This window comes from Pseudorasbora parva, chromosome 16 (genome assembly GCF_024679245.1).
Source record: "Pseudorasbora parva isolate DD20220531a chromosome 16, ASM2467924v1, whole genome shotgun sequence".
In the NCBI taxonomy this organism is placed as follows: Eukaryota; Metazoa; Chordata; class Actinopteri; order Cypriniformes; family Gobionidae; genus Pseudorasbora; species Pseudorasbora parva.
The window spans coordinates 10,471,789-10,477,788 of record NC_090187.1 but is presented as its reverse complement, the minus strand read 5'-3'; positions in this window follow the sequence as shown (position 1 = coordinate 10,477,788).

The window sequence follows — 6,000 nt, the reverse complement described above, 5'->3', positions numbered from 1 at the left end:
CATAGACTACAGTAGCCTATTTAAAATGGCACATGCATCCGTTATATTCTCTATTTAATTTACAAAGCAATCCCTGTAAAGTGTTTAGATTAACTATAGAAGAGACCAGGATTAGTGTGTGTCGCACTGGCATGACTCGCATCGGGGCCCCCGGCTACTATCAGAGGCCCGGCGTTTAATTGACTACAGGCTTTTATTTGAGGAAATACAGTATTTTGTCACTCACACAGACTACATTATTCACATATCCTGTGATAGCACAAAGACAGCTCATCCATTTGCATGGAAACTTGAAAATATAAATAAACATGCCCTTGCATTAAAAAAAAAAAAAAAAAAAAAAAATTTAAAACTTTTTTTGCATTGTTTACTGACAACTATAAGCCATTTGATTAGGTATAGGCTACTCAAAAAGCTCTACTACTTTTCTCTAAATTTGAAGCAGGATTTTTTTTGCCACCCCAATAAAATCATTGGGTCTTACCTGGCCACTTCTGAAAAAAATTCTGGCCACGCCTGTAACATGTCCTTCTATTTAGTTGATCCTCTGTTTAGTTGTTTCCATAGTTACCCTTGTTAGTTAAATTCTGTTCAGCTGTGTCTCGTTAATCATTTGATTTCAGTTTGCTATTTAAGTTCATCCCAGTTCCTCACTCTTTGTCCTGAAACCATTATGTTAATTTGTGCCTTCCTTCCTTGAGTTTTGATTAAACTTTTGAAACATGATTCATCTGTATTCGTCTTCCTGCCTGCACTAGCTGTGACATCGTCCCTGCTCCAAACATCTTTTATAATAAAACATAAAAAGAAATTGAACTAAAATATTGTTGCTACCATGTATGAAATATTTTTTTTTATATTAAAGAGAACTTGACTTATGTGTGTTCCATTATTCATTTAAAGAGGTCATTTAATGGTACATACCCTTTTACAAGTTGATTGTATGGAAATGTGTGTTTGCAGTGCTTTTCCTCAACCATCCTATAATGATAAAAATCCTTCCAGTGTTTTTTTTTTTATCTCCTTATATGTTTTTCCCTGTCTGAAATCAACCCTGTTCGACTGTGTGACATCAAAAAAAAGTGAGTAGGACTCTCCAAATGCAACCTTCAAATGCGTCCTTCTTTCACAGGGATTCGGAGTGTGCATGAGTTGTAGCCTTCACGGCTGGAGATAACCCACAATTCTTTGCGTCTCCATAAACAATTAACAGTCATTTTTTTAATATATTATATGAAAAAACGGCACCACCACCAGATATACATGCGAGCGTAGGTGTGGTGTTTAAAATAAGTATTTCAAGCTTTTTTTTGTTTTGTTTTTTTAAGCTCTATTACCTCTAACAGATAGTTTTGGTAAACAGGATTACAACTGTTTAGTGCATTTTAAACATTTAGAACAGTACATTGCTGTCAAGACAAGAAACATTTCATAGTCATTTTCAAGTTAATAATTTTCATTCATATAACTGGCGTGAGAGTGCAACGAGGCTGAACGTGTTGGCATAGCAATGTGATACTTCCTTCCTGTGTGTCCTACGAAGGACGTCTCGTTTAATTCTGATTGAGTACACTCCGTATACTGCATCCTTCACAGGATGTGTCCTCCGGAGGATGCAGCCTTCGAAATTTAACGAAATGAGACACAGCTATAGTCTGCCATTGTTGAAATGCTAGAGCAGAATGGCATCTAAGCGATTGTGGTGTTCTGTTCTTGGGTGTAATAATGAACATAGCAGTCATTCTGATGTTCCTAAATCCGAACTGCTGAAGACGCAGTGGCTGAGTTTTGTTTTTGAAGGGAATATTCCCCCTGATCAACATCAATGCTTTTATGTTTGTGCAAACCGCAAAGCATTTCTCACCAGACTGCTTTATAAACAAGGGTTTTGCAAAGAAGCTGCTTCTGAAAAAAGGACCGGCACCAACTATCTCTCTTCCTGCTGCACCTCCAGAAGAAGTGAGTGTAGTTTGAAACGCTTCACGATGAATGCAGCTAAAGTTTACAGGGTAAGTTAACTTACTCAATATAATGCATAATCCCACCTTTTATAATGAACACACGTTATGGTTATTGTGTTATTACAAACTGTGTACGCTGGGGATAAAGGTAATGTGGTAACACTACACTAAGCTTACTTTTGTAGATGGTTTATAATGGTGTCTGTTACTGGCAACAACAAAAAAGTCATTTTGAAACAGTTATTACACTGCACAGATAATGTTACACATCACTGACAAGCACATTTACTGATAACAAGTTTTTTTTTGGCATTACTTGTAACATCAATCTGTCAATGAACTAACGTGTACACACATAGCATTTGTATCTCACTATGCTAACGTTACCCTGCCAGTACAAAGATATATCAAGGTGATATTACGTTAACCAACCATTCAGAAATGTCCTGGTCAAGCCTTAATTGTCAAATTTAGCTGGGGCCATCATCTTGTTCTGGGTCCGACTCCAGTTCAAATTGATACGGTTGCATAGATGTGTCCTCAGAGACCAGAGGCAGGGCTGGACTGGTAATCTGGCATACCGGGCATTTTCCTGGTGGGCCGACGCACTTTGGGGCCGATAGGTTTTTTTGTGTTTTTTTTGTTTTTGTGCCACTGACAACATACAGCAGCCCATTGGTTTGTCTTCTGAACGCGTTACTGTAATAATATTACTTTTTTCAGTAACTGGTAGTGTAATGCATTACTCGTCTGAAAATGGTAATATTATTACAGTTTTCCCGAGCTAGTTACTTGCGTTACATTTGCCAGTAGCACCTTCATCACACACAAGGCACGCAACACAGAAAACAGAAGGGAAGGGGAGGAGGGTGTGAATGGAACAGTGATTGGTCTGGGTTGGACATGAGGTATCATTTACCATCACCGATTGGTCGACACCCGGCAGCCAGCACCAAAGCGTCACCCTCAGAGACAGATGGGGAAAAATGGAAGCGTCAACGACGCCAAGCTCTATTTCAGAGGAAGGTTCCCAGCAACAGAAAGCTAGTTTCGATGGGTGGTGATTCAGTGATTATTTTGAATATGTTCAACAGAAGGAAAATAACTTGATGGTAAAGTGCACAATCTGCCCGGGGAGAAAGCTGCTCTCCACCGACACATCAAGCTCGTTGCGAAGCGACAGAGTGGCATGAATGAGCAGCCCCACAAGCAGCAAAAACTTTCATTTGAACATAAAGTACTACCAACATCAAAATCAGTAAATGCCAACTGTATTTTTCCTTTTATTTACTTTGTCTTCTGTATTTGCTTTAACTCATTTCAACAACCTACCTCTCCTCTGCACTGTGTTTTGCTTTTTAACAATTTACCTCTCCTCTACACAGTGCTGGTAAGGCCAGTCTTTTTTATTTATGGATATATTTTTTTGAGGAAGTTAATATTTTTTTTTTTGTACTTGTTAATCGACAATCAAATAGATTTTTTGCACTAGATGTTTTTTTGTTAAACATTGAGGAAGTTAATATGTTATTGTACTTGTTGTTAATACTTGTTTGTACTTGATTGCACAATACAGTTGTTTGTAGTTATTTGTGCTAGACAGCGCCAGTCTGTTGTTGGCGTAATAAAGACCCTAAAGAACACTTCTCCTTTGTATGTTCTCTATCCATCTGATGCATCTCAGGCAATTAGTAATTAAGAAAAAAATGTAACTTGTAATATAACTAGTAACTTTCACCAGGAAGTAATAAAGTAAAGTAAGGCATTACTATTGTTGAGAGTAATATGTAATATATTACTTTTTTGAGTAACTAGCCCCAACACTGTTCATGACGAGGTAAAGTGATACATTGTGGTTGTGCTCACTTTAGCACAACCACAATTTACCTTGCAGCTACTAACAGCAAAGAAATATGGTGTTTTGGAAAAAACATTTATTAAAAATGTTGCTTTTATTACTTAAATGAATATCACGTTTAAATGAATAAAGATCACTTTTACAGAGGCTGTTTTTGTATTTTCTACAGGTGTTTACACTTTTTTTAATTACGAATATAATAGTTTATTATATATGTTTTATATATTTTAGAAACCATATAGCCATATAATGGGGAGCAAGGTTTTTACAGTCTATGTTTTTTACCATGTGACTACCATGATCTTGCATTTAAAGGGTTACTTCAGCGATTAGCATATGACTTTGTATCAGTAGAAACCCCGGAGTATATTTAAATGATTGTGCTTTCCCCCCTCATATCCCCTTGAGACAAGAGATTTATGCAGTTTATTTCTGGAAAAAGTCCTCCTATGATGCAAATTGACGTTATTTCAAAGGCTAAAGACTACAGCCAGCAGAGGGAGCCATTTCCGCATGTTTTAAACCCGCGCATGGGGATGGGAGATTACACTCAGAGCTCAGCTTAGAGCTACAGGCACTCATTTGAAAGGTGCTATGGTGAGCAATGTCTTTTAACTTCTCAAATTAATTTCTATGAAAGTTAAGCTTGCAAAGGCATGAACTGAAACGCGCCAGACTGAACTCACATTGTGAATGTATGTGAGTTCAGTGTAGTCGCGATTACCTCAGCTCTCATCATGAGAGCTCATTTATCTCACTCCTGCAGTTAGTGCTTAGTGCTGTGATACTCGCGCAGTGACTCACTCATTATATTGAACACACATGTTCAGTTTTTAATTGTAGTGTCTTCTCCAACTCAATCCCAGTAAACAAGTTGGTAGCTTTGGGAATGGCCTCACAGGGCAGCGAAGTATTCTGGTAATTGTAGTCTTTCATCCCCATGAGACAAAAATAAATTTTCTGTCTTTTCTCAGTCTAGAAGGCACCAAATTTAAAAATAATTTCACATTTCTACTACATTGATGACCCAGTTTAAATACAGATTCATCTTCCCAGCGCTGAAGTACCCATTTAAATAAAACTGGCCTACAGTTAAACTACAGTCTATAAAACAGCTTTAACGTCTGGATCCCATGAATAAAGGACAAAGCTTTTTTCCTCTTTAAAAGATCTATTAACTTTTTTAATAGATCAAATGAAATTGAAATTATATTTCAATGATAGCCTCATGAAATTGATATCAGTGTCTTACTTAAATTATGTGTTAACTTTTGAAAAATATGATTGTTTTTAAAGGGGTAGTTCAACCCAAAAATGCCCAACCCATTTACTCACCCTAATGTCATTCCAAACCTAAATGAATTTATTTCTGTGGAGCATAAAATAAAATAATTTGAGTCTGTTTTTGTTCACACAATATTCAAATGGTAGCCTAACCAAAATGGCTTGGTTGCCAACATTCTTCAAACCATCTTCTTTTGTGTTTCACGGAAGTCATACAGGTTTGGAACGACATGAGAGTGTGTAAATGATGACAGCATTTAAAAGCAGTAAATTTACTTTACTGCATCCTAGCTCAAAATCATCAGTGCTTTAATGTCAAGTGCATTTTTGTGTGACAGATTACTGGGTCGTACCTATACAGCAGAGCTCTCAGACAGGCAGATGGGGGAGACGGTGAGGAAGCAGCTCGCAGATGGCCTGTCCAAGATCAACCAAAGCCAACTCCCCGGAAAGTACAAAGTTTGGTGTTACCAGGCAATACTGTACCAAAGGGTGATGTGGCCACTGATGAGCGAAATCCCCTCATCAGTGGTAAACAAGATGGACGGGCTGGCAAACTCATTTATCAGGAAGTGGCTGGGTCTACCAAGATGCTTCTCGGAGGTAGGCCTCTTCGGGAGGAACACACTACAACTACCACTGCCATCCATCTTCGTGGGATACAAGCAAGAGAAGGCTCGGCTGGTGCTGGAGCTGAGGGAAACTACTGACCCGCTGGTGAGAGCAGCGGGCACCCAGATAAGAACGGGAAGAAACTGGAAAGCCCAAGAAGAGGTCGACATGGCAATCGGCAGGCTGAAGCACCGCGAGGTGGTCGGCAGAGTCCAGGAGGGTCGGGCAGGCCTTGGGAGGGGCGATATTCCCTTGTTCTGGTCAAAGACTTCCAAAAAAGACCAA